The sequence below is a fragment of the Pomacea canaliculata genome, linkage group LG6, assembly GCF_003073045.1.
Source record: "Pomacea canaliculata isolate SZHN2017 linkage group LG6, ASM307304v1, whole genome shotgun sequence".
NCBI lineage: Eukaryota > Metazoa > Mollusca > Gastropoda > Architaenioglossa > Ampullariidae > Pomacea > Pomacea canaliculata.
In genome coordinates this window covers 27,592,150-27,610,881 of record NC_037595.1, presented here as the reverse complement: position 1 = coordinate 27,610,881, position 18,732 = coordinate 27,592,150, and the positions used below count along the sequence as shown (strand labels likewise).

At 43.6% G+C, this 18,732-nt stretch overlaps 1 protein-coding gene across 1 annotated transcript in view; it reads right to left on the bottom strand.

Moving 5' to 3' along the window:
* LOC112565664 (neuron navigator 2-like) overlaps positions 1 to 18,732 on the bottom strand; it is a 207,750-nt gene that overhangs the window by 164,129 nt on the left and 24,889 nt on the right. The gene's annotated exons all lie outside the window — the stretch shown is intronic.

Here is an 18,732-nt window from a genome sequence, read left to right as displayed (position 1 = left end):
GGCCTGGAGCACCGCCCTGCACCTCCGACATCTTGTTGTTGTTTACGAGTGAGGGACGGTGCAGAGAAATGTTTCCCAGTGGCGAGCGTGTTGTGTGAGACAACTCTACACCCTGATGGCTGAGGTTCGCTTCCCTGGCTGATCATGAGAGAAGCAATATATATTTTCAGTTTTGTTTGCCGGAAAGCCGTCATACACACAAACAGACACACACGAAAACAAAATAGAAAAATAAAGTAGAGAGAAGGAGAAGCATGCAAGTAGAGATTGAGAGGTAGAGATTTTGAAGGACAAGATGGAAGGTAGCTTAGTCACGTGACAATATCGTCATCGATCATCGTCTCTGTCGAAGTGTTTACAGTCATTAACATTGCATGAAACTGTAAGGAGGTGCACGCGCGTGCGTGTGTGTTGAGCAGAACTGTCTTGTTAATCACATTATCTTTTGTCAATAAATAAATTTCAAGACTTTTTTTAATCGCCTGCGAGCTGACAAAAAAAAAAATCGAGAGACGCATGGGAACTGGACCACAACGGAAGTGCGATTCAGTAAAATAGAGTGCGCGATGCCGGGTGGGGTCAGTCTGGGTGGCAGGTGGAGAAATCGATAATCTCCATGATGCCGAGCTGACTGCTGCAGCCTGATGTGTGTCGGGGTGGCAGGGCGGGTGGGTTAGTATAATCTGTTGACACGGCCGACCCGACACCGTGCGGTGCCAGACGCAGACGAGTTCGCGGCAACTGGTCAGCGCGACTAACCCACTGCGCGCCCGCGGCCCCCTGCCCCAGCCAGTCACGTGATCGTGCCGTGCGCTGGGTCAGACAGGCCTGAGGTCAGTGACGTGTTGGGGCATCGGGGTCAGAAGTGCAGACAATGCACCGAGCGGATTTTAGACTTGACTGGAGCTGCTGCATGTAAGCTGGGCCAGGGGAGGGTGGCGGAGAAAAGAGGATCGGGTATGGAAGTAAGATTAACATTAAGTACACGTGATATGTGCGTGTGTGAGTGCGTGCGTGAGTGTGTGCGTGCCCTAGGGAAGCTGTTTTGTTGTATCTGTTGATGTTCCATCTTTGACAAGGCCTTGCAGTGACGTGTGCACGCAAATCAGACATCAACCCCATCACCACTAAATCCAAAATCTTTCTTTCTCGGATGGGTTGGATGTTGAGCGAACGTTGGATGTGGAGTGTGGAAGGTAGGAAAAAAAATAACTGCTTTTCCACTTCTCCACAAAAAAATTTAGTCAGTCCATCCACAACTTCAGCCAGAAACAAACTGACCAACCACAAGCCAGGCAAATTTTTCAGCCACGTGGACATTTTCAGCTCCGAAGGAAACAGTTTCAGATGAAAGCCAGAGAGAACCTCAGCATGGAGCTGCAGACTGCACGCCACCATCTCAAACAACCAAACATCGCCATTTACGTCGTGGACGACAAACACCGACAACTGCCGACACAGTCCAAACATTGGTTTAGAGTTATTTCCCTTCCAGCGATACCTCAGAAACTAGGGAGTCCATGGCCCTGCAAAGGTTGTTTTTGTCCGACAAATATTGTCAAATGTTGGACCAAGTTTGGCAAAGTTGTGTGTGAAGGTTGAAGTCAGCCAAAGGTCCTGTGGCGAATATTCGGGACATTGGAACTGTGGTCAACACGCTAAGACCAAAGTACTTTGCCAATACATCTGATGGTTGAAGACTTTGCCCACAGGTCTTCAAAAGCATCAAAACCCAGCTTCCTTGGCAACAGTGCGATGATTAAAATCCGTTTTGCTGTAAGGGTCTGCAGCCATGTTGCCATGATCACCTCCAGGGTATTATAACGGGTGCTCGGTGTTTACACGCAGACATCGGAAGTCGACACAGTCACCCTGTTTCTATGACTACACTCCAAACCTCCAGGAGACTGTGAAGGACTTATGTACTCCTGGTTCACAGTTACGTCACAGAACGGCAGGATGAAGGATGAAGTAACTCCTGTAACCCACGAGTAACTAAATATTCCGCATAAAATAGTGGGTGTCGCCATTTCGGACACACTGAGGGACCTCGAGAGTAGGTAGGAGGTTCTCTGTGATGGTGTGTGGGAAGAGGGAGAAGTCAGGAATGGAGGTGGGAGTCTTTAAATGTGAGTAGGATAAGTAAACACCAAAATAAAAATACGCACGCGCACACACAGCCAAGCTGACAGATCACGTGGTATCAGAGTTAACGGACCCAATCGATAGGCCGGACACTGTTTTGTGTTTGTCTCCCCTGAGCCCCGGGCACCGGCGTCACCATTGTGCATGCGTCGAGCAAAACACGGTGTACATGCTGACCTCAGCTGCGAGGTCATCCTTCGCTGACGTCACGCTTGTCTCACGGCGAACACCGTGCGTCTGAGAAAAAATGGCGTCTTGTAGTCGGGGCGGGGACCAATAAATCTCAGCCAAACAAAGTGAATTTAAAGTGTAAAAAAATAAAAAAAGAGAATTAAATAATGTAGCTTTGTTGAGCTTTAAGGGCGCTGGTGTCGTGCAGTGATGAGGAGAAGGATTTTTGTAGGAAAGTTCGATCGACTTGTGTTGGATACGATTGTCCCTTTTGTAGACTTGTTTCAGCTTTTCTCCTCTCTTTTTTTAATTTTCTTTCGTTTGCAGGTTTGTTGTTTTTATTTTTGTTTTAACTCTTTAAATATTCATGAGTTAGCGATGTTGTTTGGTCTAGTGTTTGCGCTAAAGTCTGGGTTGAGATTAGGTTCACACACACACTCACAGAACTGCAAGCAACTGTGTTGTCCTCCTGAATTGGAAGAATCGTTGTCAAGACCTTACATGGACAACAACCAACGATGACTTTTACAAGTTAAGTTAAAAACGTAGACTTAACGCTAAGTCCGACTTAACGCTTGACATGCGCACAGCCCTGGCTCAGTCAACGGCTTCTGGCGGTGACAATCTGTCTCATCTATTCTTACTGCGAACAATAATTTCACGTGAGGGCAAGTCTGTAACAACACGGGGCGAGTCCCATTTCCATCATTTTCCTCACAGCGTCAGAAGAATTCCCAGGCCTCATGTTGTCAGGCTGGAATCGCAGGCCCCCGCTACCATGGCAACAAAAGACCTCTTAGGTCAGAGACGCCTACCATGGCAACAACAACAAAAAAATGTCTTAGCTCAGAGACGCCATAGTTTATATTTATATAGATAGATAGAGAGAGAGAGAGGAATTTCTACGACTTCTGCGCCAAACAGCAGACGAAATAAATTCAGAATCATTCTTCTTTCTTGATGCCACAGTCTGGAATTCTCAAAGCTGTCAAGTCTGGTTTCAGCATCCACCCTTTAAATAGTTTTCAAAACCCATTGATTCTCCGTCTTCCTCCAAGAACTTCGTTTGTGTCTGTCACAATATCATCTGTTTGTTGATGTTTGTGTTTCTTTGTTGTGTGGTTAATTGTTGTGTTGGTAATCTTTCCTTCACTTCGCGTTGAGCTCCCCTCACCCCGAGAGACTGGACTTTACAGGTTCAGTTGTGATAATTATCTTCCCTGCTGCTGGAAGAGAGAGACCTGGCTCTATAGATCGTTTCCAGAAGCTCGGTGAGTGCAGTGATGCCAGAGAACATTTTGCCTCCCGAAGCGTCCAATGATGATGATGGCGGCTTAACACGTGTGCTGACCATTAGAGGTTTATCGCGCGCAGTAAAACCTCCCAACTACCTCCCTCTCCACAACCGCCAGTCTTGACACGCACCGGCAATGGTCCACCAGATGTACAATTAATTATTTTTATCTCCTCTTTGTCCTACCTTCAGACCATGTTCTGTTTTTTCGCCTGTCCTCAAGATGTAAATTGCGGAGACCAAAATGTTTTGTTCACTATTAAATGCACCCATAAAAATATTCACTTTTCACAAATTGTCAGATATCTGTAACATAATTATGTGCCTGGAGCCACAAATGTTATTGTCAGCGATGAAATCCTGAAGCAGTAAGAGTCTTTGTCTGTCTGTTCTTACGATCATCCGAGGCTTGAGCTTTTAGATGAATTGTCTTCGTAAGAATAAATAAATATTTATTTTTATTAAATAAACAAATATCATAAGGAAGGCAAATGCATGTTTCGTGGTTCTCCTTGGTTTTCGGTTTATTGACATAAGCTTTGGAATTCTCTCTCTTGCCATGTTAGACATTCTTCCTTAATGTCAGTAAGTACCCCAGGTCGATTTTGGAATTAATAATAAGTAAAAAAGAAAAGTACACGGGCAAATAGATTTTTTTTTCATCCCGACTTCAGTTCTACAAAACATTTTTATAGCTTTAATAGGTAGCAAGTTTTGATTTTTTTGACAATTTCTATTTCTCGTAATTTTGCGATTGAAACTGACAATAAATAAAAAGCTGATTTTGAAAGGTCAGTTCACAATAAATTACTTAAATACTTTAAAATCGTGATCAGGCAGCAGCACTACCTAACACAATGAACTGCTCTATTTTTTTCAAGACACCCGAGTACTGAAAAAATATCAGTAATTGGGATTTCAAATAAACAAAACTAATCTGATACTACAGAGCTGTCAACTGATTCTCCAACAGCTTCATCTGCACAAGTTTCTTCAATTGCCTTAGATACATACGTACATACATACGTACGTACACACACATATACACGTATACACAGGCCCGTTCTTACCCCCCGCGGGGCCCGAGGCATAGGGTATGTGCGGGGCCCTTGACACCACGATCGCCACGGTTGTTATTTAATGAAATGTGCGGGGCCCTAGGCAGATGCCTCGTCTGCCTGCCCCTAAGCACGGCCCTGCGTATACACACTCGAACACACACACACACAGACGCAGGCACGAACAGGATCTGCTTTTGACAGCTTTCTCTTTCTCTCTCTCCATTCCTTGTCAGTTCAGACACCGACCCCTATCTATAAACATAATCTTTTTTTTTTTAATTTTAATGCTTTTGTTTTGTAGCGATCCAGTGTTTTGTAATGTTTTAGATCGAGGGCTAGATGTCTTTTGTTTATTCTGTTAAAAATCTGTCATATGTTATTTCTCTCTTTCTCCCCCCAGTTCTTGTCACCCTCCTGCCTGATTGGAGTGCATAACGATTATTATTGATTGTGGAACACGACCTGGCTATCTCCCGAAACACAGCCTGCCACTCATGTCCCCCTCCCTTCTTAACACTTTTTGTTGTTTTGCTCATAAGCGATGTGGTATTGTCAGGGAGACCGGTCCCTGGCTGGCTGGCTGGCTGGCTGGCTGTATTGCTGGACGGACAGATGGACAGACGGACAGACGGATACTCAGGGTGGACGAGGGCAGCTGACTGCAAGCTGGACACAATCAACCTCACAGACGTCGTGCAGCGTGCTGCGGAGGGTGATGGGTCCCGTAGTATGACGTACATCTTCCCCTCTCCTCCCCTGCACGTGCTCCCCTGATGGCGTCTCGTGCCAGCCTTGACCTTGCTGTCTACAGTTGCCGGAGCAGAACTAAACAAACACGTCAAGCGAGCGATCCGCGACCACCTAGCCTGTCCCGGAGGAGGATCGGAGATTTTTTAAAAGGACACCTGGGCAGGTGATTAATTTAGCTCGCAGGTGGCAATCGTGCTGCGGAATGGCTCCGACATTGTGACTGGGACATCCAGTTTTAGTGTTTGTTTGTTTGTTTGTTGTTATATAATTTTGTTGTTATTGATGAGAAAACATGGTTAGTAGAGCACAAATGTGTGTTAAGACCTTTTTTTTTAAAATTGCGAGTGAAAGAGTAAACTGAAGTTTAATTTGATTAAAGCCATTCTTGACCTAACAAAATATGGACGAAAGTTCGACTAAGTTTGGCGAAGTGTTTATACAGCCGACAAATGTTTGTGCATGTCTGTCCGGTTAAGAACGTGTGAAGCGTCGAGCACCTGGGTCGAGTCTACGAAGCACGCCACCTAGCGGGCAGGTGTCCCAGGGGAGACAACAGCGAGAACCTTTAGCCAAGCGCCGTGGCAAGCAGTGCCAAGCCTCTCTGAAGAAATATACTAACACTCGCCGAGTGCCTCGTGCCAAAAATAAAAACATAAACTTTCCCCAAAATTACGGGGTCTGACAGTTCGCCATCCCTGGCACACAAGAAGGAAGTGACGTCAGGAAAGCGACCTGCGCGCGCCAACAAAGCGCCGCTCGGCGGAAGATTACGAGAAGCTGTGACCAAAGCGAGGCCTCGCCAGCGTCAATGGGTTTATTTGCGCCTGGCATTCCACGCACGTACATCCAGCGCCATGTGTACACTTGGGCTGCCCAACACCAGGCTCCCCCACATCCCCGCCCACGTGTTGTGACGTAAAAATACGTTGGCAGGCGTTGTGTTCTGCATACCGAACATGCCAGTACAACTTTGGTGCAGCCAACATCCAAGAAAGGCTTCGAAAGACACATGGCGTCGAGGCGGTTAGAATTTTAGAGAAACGTCTGCTTGCAGACAATTGTAGAGGCTTGAAGGCCGGGTATTTCGGTCCTGGACACTTCACACCATCTCGCAATCCACCCTTCGCTGATATACCTCCTTCCTTCTCAATATTCCCCCCTCCTTTATCTATGAGGGAGATGGGGTGACAGGGAAAGAGAGGGGTGAGGAGGAATGAAAAAGAGGGAAAGGCGGAGATGCAGAAGAGAGAAAGAAAAAGAGAGACGGAAAGGGAGGGAGAATGTTTACTGAGAGAAAAAAGTGGCAGAGAAAAAATAAAAAAAACGAGAAAGATAATGTGGGTAATAAAAGAATAAAGAGATGGAAGAAAAGAAATAGAAAGTAATAAAGAAAGATGCAAAGAAAGACTAAAACCCTGTAGCGAGATACAAAATGCTTTAATCAAGCCAAAAAAAACTAAAAAGGAAATAAGAAATATTACAAATTATACCCCAGAAAACGCACAATACTCGCCATCGGGTTGTTATCGTCCTGCTGCACACCTTGCTTCATTATACAACAGGCAAGGCACAGGTGCACCAAAGGTTCTAAATTTGCCGATCAAGTCTTCCTGCTGCGCCCATTCGGGGCGACTGTGAGAGAGGATGAAAGGAGGAGTGGTTGGGTAAGATAATGCTAATGTTCAGGTTTATGTTCATTCATTGTCAGTAAAGCTGATTTGCTTGAATTGTCTTATTTGGTTTTTTTTATATAAAAGGATCCTAAAAACGTATACACACTGTGGATAATTATATTTTTCTATTTCGAGATACGGTTTTATTTATTTTTAGAATAAAGGATGGGCCACAAAAGCGAAATAATGTTTCCACACAAGCGAGAATTTAAATAGCATCAACCCAAGATCAAAAGAATTAGAACTTTTACAAGGGTGGTATCAAAAGGTGAATGTTTAGTGGTAGAGAACAAAGTGAAATCAGAATATAAACAAAACTTTAATAATACCTGAGCATAATTGGCTAAAACAACAGAGCAAGTAAAACCATACAGTGTACATAGATATTCACTTAAAGCGTTGAGTCGAACAAATGACTAACACATTTCACTGGTAAAATGTATCAGCATCTACAGACATCGCTCGTTTTGTCAACACCTGTTTCCAAACTGATGTCCATTCTAGTACAAGCATTTCTGATAATGTAAAACAAAATATTCGCAAACATCAAGAACCTTTCTTTGTTCTTCAACTGCTTTTTCAAACATCCAGTAGCATTTAGAATAAATGTCCTTTCTTCAAATCTTAGTCTGGATGACATTATTAATTGTATTAATTATCAATGTAACCTATTGGGGTACTTTTACGAATCTGAAGTAAAAATCAATTTAGCTATCAGCTGTTAAAATGTGTATATACTTTAATAATATGGATAGTGTCTAGTGTGAACGGATATGCTTAAGGAGACTAAGTCTTTATACGATTGTTTACAAACATGTTCAACAGCTCATTACTACTTGACTTGCACGGACAAGCTTAGGAAGTATAATTACTTCAGGCTGGCTTGTCATCTTCTCATTTCCTTCATTGTGCAATTTTTAATAAATCAAGCAGAGTAATGTCTGTATGTCTGTGTTTACCGGACGGTGTGGTTGCGTGTCTGTGTGTGTACTGCACGGATCAACATGTCACGTGCATCTGTTATGTTGAGCCCATTGTCGTGTACCTCCACTATGCTATGACAAAATCGTCATTTGGAGGATGCCCTAGGACAGAAACCACCACCACCACCACCACCACCTCCAGAACTCCAGCTCAAGGGAGGAAAATGCAAGTGGCGCCATGTTGCAGCCCCGCACTGCGCCAAACGGCGGGTGAGTGATGACTGCTGGCCGTGACCTTGCATGCAGATCATCGGCGACCACCCATCGCCCAACACCGGAAGTGTGAAGGTTGGAGCGTGCCAAGCATGCATTTGTCTTCCCTCGCGTACTGCATGCAGCGTGCGTCTAGAGGCGGGTGGCCAGCGCCACCTAATGTGGACAACAGGATAAAGGGAGATAATTAAGTTGTTTTCCTGTAAATGTCACGTCAAACATTTTTGTTTGCTTTTCTCTTTTTTTCTTTTGGGTTGGGGGGGGGGGCTGTAATGTCTAGCAATTTCTAGTAATGTCTGCTTGTTTGATTTTTTTTTCAAATAAGGTATAGTGGGTAAATGTGCAACAGACATGCAGTGTCAACAAAAACCGGAATGCTTTCCTATCTTCGTCCCTCCACCCACCCCGGATGCCACTACAGGATGTCCAATCTGTACTCAACAACGCCCACTGCACTTAAGTGTGTGTTTGTGTGTGTGCGTGCGCGCGAGCTCGTGTTCTACTACACCAGGATGAAGGTGATGCGTTGATCGCTCACCGAAACCAAGGGAAGCAACCTCTCAGTAGTAACTCTTACTGATTTCCGAGTTAGTTCCCTTACTCCTTTCAGTTAAACGAAGTGTTGCGAAGCAAGTGTGCGTTTTCGTTAATATGTTTTCCAAGGCTAAAACAAAAATACGAACGATAATACAAAAGGCCTTTAACTAGCAGTTTTTTCACTATTTTCCACAGGAAGGAAAGGCTTTTCGCTCAGTGTAAAACACTTCAAAGCATCACAGTGTTTTCGTCCACATACTTTGCAACATTTTAAAATAAATAAAAAGAAATGTTATTTAAAAGAATCTTTCATACTAAATAAACAATGTTTACTATTTTTCAACAATAAAAAATGCTTAGATACTCTTGCTCAGCATTTTTCGTTCGAAGCAAGTGCAAAGTATGTTTTCAAGCAAATATTTCCCCACAGTTTAACAGAAATAAAGACAGTTATTTAAAAGGCAGCTTAATGAAGCTTTAGAAATATTTAAGAATTTATCGCTATATTCCACAATAACTGAAAGCTAGTTAGGTATTCCATCCCACAGCCAGCCACGCAGGAAAACGAGTAAAAGACATGTTTCAGCAAAGGGTGGATGTGCGCGTGTGCAATCGTGCGGGACAGACAGATATGCAGACAGACGAGAAGGCAGACAGTAAACAAAAACACGTTTGACCTTCCTACTATGGCATGAGCTGCCAGGTGCAAGTTCAAAAAAAGAAGAAAACAAACAAAAAGCAGCAGGTCCCGTCAAACGTGTAGGTTTTAAAGAGCATGAATTTCTTCAGCTGATCTTGTTTTTAACAGCTCTGTGAGCTTACTGTTGAACTGATTATCATTTCTCCTGTTACTCATCACTGCTCCCTCTTTTGTTCTCTATTTCACTACATCTCTCTCTCTCTTGCTCTCGCAGACATTAACCCCCATCTTTGTACACATTTTTCCTTCTTGCTGTGTTATCTTTGTCGTAATGTAGTATTACGATTTTTTCCCTTAGGTCGAGGGCTAGATATAAAAAAATAATTTTTCCTCATGTTACCCTCTTTAATAAGGATTTGTCTTTTTTTTTTCTCCATTTCATGTCCATGTCCTCTCACCGTCTTTCCTTTCCAAGCTACACATTTCATCAAACCGCTAACATTACAGTCTAATATTATAGATACAACGTGTACGACATGACAGCTACACATAACAACCCACCAGGCAGAAAGTATTTTGTTCTTCTTCTTTAATTGCGTAAAGCTAAAGGGGAAAAGCGATCGGTATCAACGTAAAGGGAAGTAACTTCCGGATAATTCATCCGACGCACAGTTGATGCTCTCCCTTCTTGCTTCCTTAAGTCAACAAGCAGACCGCATTCTCTTTCTCCTTCCCCCAAACTCTCTCTCCTCATCTCCAATCTGTCTTCGTGATTTTTTTTTTTTTTCGTTGTTGTTCAAACAACGTGCTTTCAGTAACTCGTTACAAATTTCCAAGCCTAAAAATTCTGTGCGAAATGTAAATTAGTCTTGCACGCATGCAAGTCAACTCCTCCCTGTTCATGCCACAAACAGAAAAACGATTCTCTCGAAAAATTAATGAAGGCTAACTTTCCACAGCTGCCGTCTGGGAAGCAAAATGGCGTTTGAGACTCTTCTAACCACGTGCAAAAAATATTGTCAGCCTGGCTAGCTCTACTACAACACTGATATCACGTAGTAATACATAATTCCTATTACAATACTACAATCACATAGCAATTCTTAATATTACACCCCATTCCATCCTCGTCCAAGCACGAAAAAGTTCTGTTGTTGACTTTTCCATTCCCACAGAGATATGCCACGCATGTGCAGTTATGCAATAGCTCTACATGTACACTCTTTGGGGCAAATAAAATATGGGTTATAAAACACAAACAAACGATATCCACAACAAGCACAGAAACCAGTTTTATAGCTTTATGAGAATCGAACCCATAATGTAAGCACAAAATGAATGGAAACGACTGTCATTTCACTACGGTAGCTTCACTACAGAGAATTAGTTGTATACTTGCCGGCTACTCACCCAACTCGATTACAAAATTAAAGTTGCATCCGATAGTTTTTACCATAACATCTATTGGTAAAAGCAGGATGTTGTCGGGTGTTACCGTTGATACACAAATGGTGCATTCAAGTCTCCCCACCAGCTAGAATTATATATATACTGGGTAAAACAAAAAAACAAAAAAAAAGGGGGGGGGGGAATCAAGAACACTGACGAATTCACTGTCCGCTGACAGAGAAACCCCTACATCTCGGAAAAGTCACGATCCTTTTGATACAAAAGGGAGAAGAAATGAATGTGAAGGAAAAAAAATGTGAATCCCCCAAAATGATGTAATTCCGTGTTTCTTTCCTGCTTGCAAAGACAGAAAAGCCTGGAGGATTACCCAGCATGCCTAACAACCCTCACCCGAGTGAGAGCAATTTTGTTCAGAATTTCCGGTCACGTGATAGTTGTAAGTAAACGAGAACGACACACATTATTGCAAAAATAAAATTGTGAGCTAAAGAGAAGAACTAAGAGAGAGAGAGGAGGGAGATGCAGAGAATGAAAGAAAACCGGGAAAGAAAGAAAACAGGAAGAGAGCGGGTGTGAAAAAATAAAGACGGAGAAGAAAGAGGAAGGAAGAAAGATGTGGCACTTTTTTCTTTTTTTGGAGGTGGGGGTCAGGCATTTGTGACAAATTCTTTGTTGTAAATAAATATTCAATCCTTGTTTATCTTTTGCTTGTATATGATAAATTGTTTTGAAGATTGTAATGATTATTTTTTTTCATTTTTGGGGGGTCAGGTATTCGCAACAATTAGCCTGAAGTTTTTGAAGACTCAAATTCTTTGTTGTAATAAATATTAAAACCCTTTATTTTTTTTGCTTGTATATGTATATGATAAATTGCAATGAATATTTTTTGGTCAGGCATTTGTGAAAAATTCTTTGTTGTAAAGTAATATGAAAACCTTGTGTATCTGCTTGTATTTAATAAATTGTTGAATCATGTCTATTTTTTGTCTGCTGGTATTTACCAAGTGCTTTGAAGGGCTGAAAGGTGTTTTTTAGGATGGGGCTTTGGAGGGCTGAGAGGGGCTTTGAAGGGCTATGAGGTGTTTTTAGGGTGGGGCTATGGAGGGCTGAGGGACTATGGAAGGGCTGCGAGGTGTTTTTATGGAGGGCTGAGGGACTATGGAAGGGCTGCGAGGTGTTTTTAGGGTGGGGCTATGGAGGGCTGAGGGACTATGGAAGGGCTGTGAGGTGTTTTTAGGTTGGGGCTATGGAGGGCTGAGGGACTATGGAAGGGCTGCGAGGTGTTTTTAGGGTGGGGCTATGGAGGGCTGAGGGACTATGGAAGGGCTGCGAGGTGTTTTTAGGTTGGGGCTTTGGAGGGCTGAGGGACTATGGAAGGGCTGCGAGGTGTTTTTAGGTTGGGGCTTTGGAGGGCTGAGAGACTATGGAAGGGCTGCGAGGTGTTTTTAGGGTGGGGCTTTGAAGGGCTGAGGGAGTTATTTCTCCCAAGCCCGCAAGGGGCCGATGCACTTTAGGCTCCCATAATACGGCGGGCTGGGAGTGTAACTTCCCTTAACGGCCCCATTTCTCAGCCCGAAACGGGCCCGTTCGGGGCCGATGAACTCTTGCAGGCTGGGCAGAGACCAGTCACGTGACTTGTAGGAGGATGCGGGACAGACACCTTCAATAACACCGGGAATACTTTGGTGGCGGAAACCCCTTTTAACTAATATTCAGCAGCTGAGCTTTATGCTCCCTTATAGTTTGGAAAATAGCACATTTTCCTTCCCTCCCTCAGTTCTTTCTACCTCCACCCACCCATCCACAACCCCACCAATGAAAAGAACAAACATGGGCGGAGGTTGGAGTCGTGGGTGGGGAGGTAGAGATTTTAAAAAATCGCCGTTCTTACCTCCTTGTCTTCCCTGTTCTTTTTGGCATTCTTCAAGGCCAGCTTGAACCTGGCGATGTAGACAGCTCGCTGAAACATCCTTTCCTGTGTTCACGGCAGACGACAAGTTTTTCTCTCTTCCCCAAAGTCGCAGGACGCTTCAGCAGGCGAATCCCCCACGACTGCGCACCTGTGCTTCAGGTGCATCCACTGGCGACAAGGTACATCCCTTTCTGCAGGCGCTCCCTTCTCTTCTGCCAGCACGGAAGCTCATCCCTTCATCCGACAACTCGCAAAGCTGCTCCGCGACTGCGCAGCGTCGACGTCACCGGAAGTGGGAAGTGTTCAGAACACTAGGCCGGAAGGGAAAGTCAGATCGGACAGGGTTGCTGTGGATTTAACAAGTTCGTCGGTCGTGATACTTTCTGAAGCTGTAGCAGGTTGGACCATCTTTTGCAATCCTCTATGCAGCTGTCACGTGGTCCTACACTTTATTACTATTACACATGTAAAACTTTTGTAGTTCACGTGACTTTCCGCAGCTGTTACAGCTTCGTAAATCATTACTTTTTGCAGCTGTAACGGGTTCCCAGATTACGATACTCTTTACAGCTGCATCACCAGGTCACTGTCTGCCAAATGCAATAACGACTCCTCTCTCTAGTTTTGTTTCAGTTTTAAAATCTGTCCCTACCTCAGATGATCAGTCTTGGAACAAACCTGCTGCCATGCTGACTCCCTCAGTCAGTCACAGTGACACTGTCAGGTACTCTAACGCACCCACGGGGGACTACAACCATTGGTCTCACCTTTAGTTTTTGTTTCATCCAGCAGAACTCCTTCACAAGCCCGAGATTTTCTTTCTTTCCTCTCTGGTTCAGTCCCATTTCCATAATCAACTCTCTCAAGCTGTAAAACTTACAGCCATCTTGCGCACAGTTGCCTGTCGGAAACCGTTGTCTAATCTACATCTGCACTTCCGGTGCTTCGTGGAAATGGAAAGTAGCTTCCAAAAAGTATAGTACGATATTAAAATGCAGTGTGTTTGTGTGTTGAGTGGGGAGGGGCTGCTCGCGCGCATTCATGTGTGCGCGCTCTTTTATCTCTGACATCCTCCTCCCTGTCTGTCTTTTCTGCCTCTTGCCCGCCTACCCCTCTCTAATATCTTTCAGTGACTGATGCGATTCTTACTCCATTCCTGTGTCAGTTGTAGAGTCTGCTCATTTATCCTGGCGCGAATTCATCGGCAAATGGATGCACTCGACAAAGTTACACTCCTGCATCTTGTCGTTAATACCCTGTTTACGAGTTTTTTTCGCATAAAATTGCAAATCAGCTTTGAAATGTATTGCCGAAGATTGTTGAGCTCGTTGCATGTGGTCCACATTTTTTTTTCATGATGCTTTCAGTCCCGAATTCATATCTTTACGATTTCCCTTGTAATATGATTCGTTAACATACACTGGTTGTATTATCTCTCTCTCTCCATGAACATTGCCAATGTGTGCCGCAGACTTGTCTCCACTTTTTGAATTATTTTTTTTATTTTTTGAATATTTGTTCTGTTATCAATTTTGAAGCAGTATTCGATTTGCCACACTGTTGCAATGCACTGATGTCCTTTCGAAAAGTCAAACTTTTTTGTTTTGATTCAGTAAAGACAGACCTTACAATGGGCATCCCAGTGAAGTGGTTCTCATCGGCTCCATGGTTCGCACTGGGAGGTAAACCAGTTTGTCACCAGGAGGTCCAAGCCCGCCATTGTTTGCCTACTACCACACAAGCAGCAAGGTGTGACTATCCATAACCTTGACAGGTAAGACACCAATCAGGTCGGTCAGCATCCCGGGTGTGAAGCAGACGATTGTGGTGGCACTGCACACCCTGTGTTCTACCCGCTTTTGTGAGAGAGTTCACATCCGGGACACCAAGAGAAGGCACGGCGCGTGGCCAACACCAACATCAGCAGCTCATACAACAACGCGGGTAGCTCGTGATGTGCAATATCGGGTGGAGGAAGAGGGCGTGGTGGAAGGAAACTGTCTACCTGAGACTCAGAGTCAGCATCCAATGTTTTCAAAACCTTGCTTGGGAAGTGGTCCAGGCCTGTTTGGTCGCTGAACACCCTCACTCCCTCCCTCACTGATCATGTTGTCTCTTCCTGCTGAATAGTGTGTGTCTGTGTGTGTTTGTGTCCTTTTTTTCTTGCCGGACGGTGAAACTATCTTCTTGCCATCTGTACATTTTGAATTCTTGCCGAAAGGTGATCCGACTTGATTCATACCCCGCATGAATGTCTACCTCGTCATTCGCTGTCAGCATCGTTCCGCTCCACATCCTGCATTTCCTCCATTTCTTACCGTCTGATGTAATTCTTTACTACTTTCAATTTTCTGCATCTTTCTTATTTTTCCTCTTTCTGTTGCATCTTTTTACTTTTTTAATGAATTTCATTTCTTGCATATTTGTTGTATCTTACTGGTGTTTTTCCCCGGTGTTTCATCTTTCTAACATTTTTGCCAGTTGTTGTATCCTTCTACATTTTTAGCCATGTGCTGTCTTTCCAATTTCTTTCTCTTGTGTCGTATCTTTCATTCCGTGTGGTACACCCGCCTCACTTCAAGTTGTCTCCAGTTGTATCTGACCTCCTGCCTGACGCAACACCTCATTTGTTGGCTGCTACTGTATCTATTTTCCACCTGTGATCAGACCTGCCGCCATTGCCTCACCTTTAAGCGACTAGGCCCCTCCCTGCATCAGTAGATTGACTCCGTATGTCATCAAGTCATCGCACGTGCCTGCTGCTGGCGTCAGGTGCAAACTGCGCCAAGGTGTTGCGCTCTGTATGTCATCGGGACATTAGGAGCTGGACCGGCGTTTAGGAGCGTTTGCTTTTTCGGGGTGAGATGGGATCTTGGGGTGGATAGGGTGTTTGGCGAGAAAATAAGATGAGTGAGAACAGATCTCGACACTTTTTCAACATTGCACGTGTGTGCGTGTGGGTGCGCGCGTGTCCGTCAGTTTGTTCCTGAAAGAATTTAAGTCGGAGGAGTGAATTCCACATACCGTTGCAACCAAAGATGAGGATGCCATTAATGATCATCTTTACTTCATTGCAACAGTCGACTGCTGATTATATATTATAATCACGTCAGCAAAATCATCATCGTCGTCGTCATCTTCATCATCCAACATCCAGCTTTTTTGTTTTTAATTTCCACTCGTAAACGCTTTTTCTGTGTGCATTTCTGACTCCACTGTTTAAACACACAAACGTACTCCGAGCATTTAAGAACAATTTTGTGTTGCATGTCTCACCCTGTGGAAATGCTGTTTAATTCCATGATTGTTGGACCCTGATTATTTCCAGAACATTTCATTGCATCGATCAGTTTCTCACACGCGGTGTCATGAATATTCATAAGCTAGTAATGAAATTACTGTCGTCGTGATGAGGTAGATGAAGGGATGAAAGTGATCTGCAATGCACTGTGCACCCGCATGTCTGTGGGGATGGGATACCAGCCACGTCTGTTGTGTAGTCGTCACACGGGGCGAATAGCCGAGTGGTTAAAGAGCTGAGAGCTCCACCGGTTCGATACCCGTGTAGCGCAGCAACCTTCCTTAGTTGACCCAGCTCGCGGAAACGGGTACCTGACTCCATATATGGTTGGGAGAAGACAGCGAGGGAGAGGAGATGTGAACCGCCCTCACCTAAAGCTAGCCAACAGAAAAGTGAGGTCGCTAACACCTTACTGAGGCTTACTCCATAACGACCTGAAAAAGGTCATGGGACGCCCTTCACCTTAAATAAAATATCAACAGACTATAAAAGAACATAAACTGTTTATATACATTTCTAGTTTATATACATTTCTAGTTCTCCGTTTGTCATCATTTATGATAGCACGGTCTCTCACAAGTTTGAAAAAGTTATCTGCATTCATATTGGCACAAAAAAATGACGAGTATGACATCAGTTATGAAGTAAACATAAACGAGTATGACATCAGTTATGAAGTAAACATAAACACGGAGGCTCCAGAATGGAAGCAAGCAGTGTGGCCATTTTTATTCACCTGCGTGTCCTATCAATGAGTTGATCTACCCGGGATAAACGAATGTAGATAACGTGTGGCTGCATCTCCATGAACTGTAAACCTACCACTTCTGTCTCTGCGTCTGATGTCGAATTTCTGTTGGAATGTGTGCAATCAGTTTGTTGATCACAAGCTTGTCATGTCGTCTTTATGTCATTCTGTCCTCATACACCACGGGTGGGGAACGTCCACCCACCCGCGAAATCGTTTGGTCTGGCCCTGGCAAGGCAACTAGGAGCATTTTTCATAGCAACATAAATTTATAATAAGTGAGTCATGATAATCATGTAAATGTTGAGGGACAAGCAAGGAACGTCCATAACGGGACAGACGGGACACATACGGGTACATAACGGGACTTCAGTTTTCTCCTAACCCCTAAACCTAACTCAAACTCCAATGCTTATCAAAGATATCGAGCTAATACCTCACAGAGAGAGAGCTCTCTATAGCCAAAGCAAAAAAATGAAAGAAACAGCAACAACAACAAAACAAGGCGCATATACCAAAGGAAAAAAACAAAAGATCCATCAAAATAAAAAAAAAGGTTGACACTGAAAACAACTCACTTTACATACTACACTATAACAGTTAAACTATTTGAGGTACTTCATTGTCGTTTGGACATCAGAAGAGGACAAATTGACAGAGAGTGTGGGAATACCTGGTAGGTGTCACAACAATATTTTTTAAGTCGCATCCAGAAAGATTTTTACTAGGAGCATCGTCTTCTTGCTCTTCTGACAGCGATGAAGAAGAAGAAGCAAAAGAGGAAGGTTTTGTTTCTTTTTCTTTCTTTCTGGATTCTTTCTTGATTGCGCGGCTCTGCTGGTTGTCTTATATCCCCAGTTTGAGTGCTTGCAGTATCCTGCGGATAATCATAAAAGCTCTCAGGTGGAAGATTTTATGGCAGCTCGTGTTTATTCTGTGCAATGAGAAAGTTTGTACTCAGCACATCTAACAACCGGCGCCGCCTTCTGGTGCATTGGCAGGAAGCTGATGGCCGCAAGACGCCCACACCACCGACATCTGTAATTTCTTGTTTCATCCACCAAGTGACTTTGCAGTCAGGATGCTTTATTGATAGCCATAAAATAATTATAAGACAACATTTGTCCCAATTAACATGCCTCCATCCGCGATCTGTGTTTTTTTTTATTATTGTTACTGCAGCTATTTTGTTTGTTTTGGGTTGCTGTTGTTCTTGGTGCTGCTGCTACTGTTGCTGTTACACGTCACCAGGCTCAAGGGACTAAACTGCTGCTGTTAGAATGGTGCTACGGTTGTCGTTCTTGCTTTGTCGTTAGATTGTCAAATGCCTCACCCAGGCTCTCATCTGTTATCATTAATAACAATCAACTGATAAGGTAAATTTGTGAATTTAGATGATTCTATCGCTCACAGACTGGACCCATTGTCACAGAACTTCTGGCAACTCTTTGAATAATAATAATAATAAATTAAAAAATAATAAATAATAATAAAAATAATAATAAATAATTAAAGTCGCCTAGTTATAACTATCGAATGCACCAAAAAAGACAAAATATCAAGTGAGAAAAAACCCAGCGATTCAGTTTGGCGAATACCACTAGAAAAAGGATCGTGAGTGTTTAAAAAAATATATTATTATTCCTCTTATCTTTCCAATTGTGGACCTAACCTGTTCGCATGTAGTTCATTTCATCTTTCACTCTTTACGTATCACATGCCCGCGAACAAGAAACAAAAGAAAAAGTCCAGTCTGAGAGGAAATGAATCAGCGGAGGCAAGCTACCTAACCGCTTACAGCTTGGCAGAAGTGCCGACTAATGATGGAAGCTAAGATGTAGGAAGTGAAGCCGAGAAAAAAATAGTTATTCTGAAAACAAACAGTAGATCA